This window comes from Triticum urartu, chromosome 7, assembly GCF_003073215.2.
Source record: "Triticum urartu cultivar G1812 chromosome 7, Tu2.1, whole genome shotgun sequence".
Classification (NCBI taxonomy): domain Eukaryota; kingdom Viridiplantae; phylum Streptophyta; class Magnoliopsida; order Poales; family Poaceae; genus Triticum; species Triticum urartu.
In genome coordinates this window covers 286,904,817-286,906,633 of record NC_053028.1, presented here as the reverse complement: position 1 = coordinate 286,906,633, position 1,817 = coordinate 286,904,817, and the positions used below count along the sequence as shown (strand labels likewise).

Here is a 1,817-nt window from a genome sequence, read left to right as displayed (position 1 = left end):
ACTATGAGAGCGAAAAAACATTAGACATTCCATCTTCGGAAACCCGCACTTTTGATGTTACTTGGCGTATAATAATCTCTATATGTCTATTATGGATCTGTACCCCTTGGGATCGATAAACCTTTTGGATTTTATTAACCAAAGAGATACTACTTTGGGCTATGGTTAGCTCAGCTCCAATCAAGAATCCCCAAGGGACCCCAAGAATTCTTGGTATACGCTCATTCCAATCCTCAATTCTCCTTTCGAGATTCGGGGATAATGAATCAATTGAACGCGCTTCAAAAAAAACATTAGACATTCCATCTTCGGAAACCCGCACTTTTGATGTTACTTGGCGTATAATAATCTCTATATGTCTATTATGGATCTGTACCCCTTGGGATCGATAAACCTTTTGGCCCCAAGGGACATATATACGTAACTAACCTATCTAGCCTCTTATAAGGAATTCATATTTACAATGAAAATTTGACCGGATTTTTTTATGTGCGATTTAAATAGACATACATTTTCACAAATAAATTGTCCAAGGTGAATCAATTGAACGCGCTTCAAAGATTTGTTCCACTTTTGGAAGACCTTGCGTTATGTCACTAGATCTCGATTTTTCATATATAAACGTAACTAACCTATCTCCCTTGTAAAGGATTTCTCCATAATGACCATTAACAGTTGCTCCTGTAGTGGCCAAATAAGGTTTAGCTGCTCTTATAACAAAGGAATTCATATTTACAATGAAAATTTGACCGGATTTTTTTATGTGCGATTTAAATAGACATACATTTTCACAAATAAATTGTCCAAGGTGAATTATTGCCAATGTCTCTTCCCAAGAATCATGATGGACAAAGTGACAATTCAAAAGGAATGGATCCAACATTATGTTACTATCGAAATTAGAAATCCTTTTATTTTCATCTATTAAAGAGTATTTAAGTTCTTGAAGTACTTGGAAGGTTTGTTTTAAATTATGCAACTCCCGTTTACCGGAGGAACACTTTGTGTGCCACAAAATGTCACAACGTAACTGGGTGATTATAAAGGTGCTCTACAGGTGTCTCCGAAGGTACTTGTTGGGTTGGCGTATTTCGAGATTAGGATTTGTCACTCCGATTGTCGGAGAGGTATCTCTGGGCCCACTCGGTAATGCACATCACTATAAGCCTTGCAAGCATTGCAACTAATGAGTTAGATGCGGGATGATGTATTATAGAACAAGTAAAGAGACTTGCTGGTAACGAGATTGAACTAGGTATTGAGATACCGACGATCGAATCTCGGGCAAGTAACATACCGATGACAAAGGGAACAACGTATGTTGTTATGCGGTCTGACCAATAAAGATCTTCGTAGAATATGTCGGAGCCAATATGGGCATCCAGGTCCCGTTATTGGTTATTGACCAGAGAGGTGTCTCCGTCATGTCTACATAGTTCTCGAACCCGTAGGGTCCGCACGCTTAACGTTCGTTGACGATATAGTACTATGAGTTATGTATGTTGGTGACCGAATGTTGTTCGGGGTTCCGGATAAGATCACGGACATGACGAGGAACTCCGGAATGGTCCGGAGATAAATATTGATATATGGGATAATAGTGTTTGGACTCCGGATGGGTTCCGGAATTCACCGGAAGGGGTTCCGGATGTTTCCCGAAATGTTTGGGTACGAGAACACTTTATTTGGGCTAAAGGGGAAAGCCCATAAGGTTTTTGGAAAGCGCAAAAGGAAGTTTTGTGGAGTCCAGGGGCCAGACGCCAGGGTCCCTGGCGTCTGGGGCCAGACGCCAGGAACCCTGGCGTCTGGCCCTGGAG

At 40.9% G+C, this 1,817-nt stretch overlaps 1 long non-coding RNA gene across 1 annotated transcript; it reads left to right on the top strand.

Moving 5' to 3' along the window:
- Window positions 1-445: 445 nt before the first annotated feature.
- Window positions 446-893, top strand: LOC125523183. The gene is made up of 2 exons (XR_007290141.1): window positions 446-534; window positions 809-893. It is a non-coding gene; the product is annotated as an uncharacterized LOC125523183 (long non-coding RNA).
- The last annotated feature ends 924 nt before the right edge of the window (window positions 894-1,817 follow it).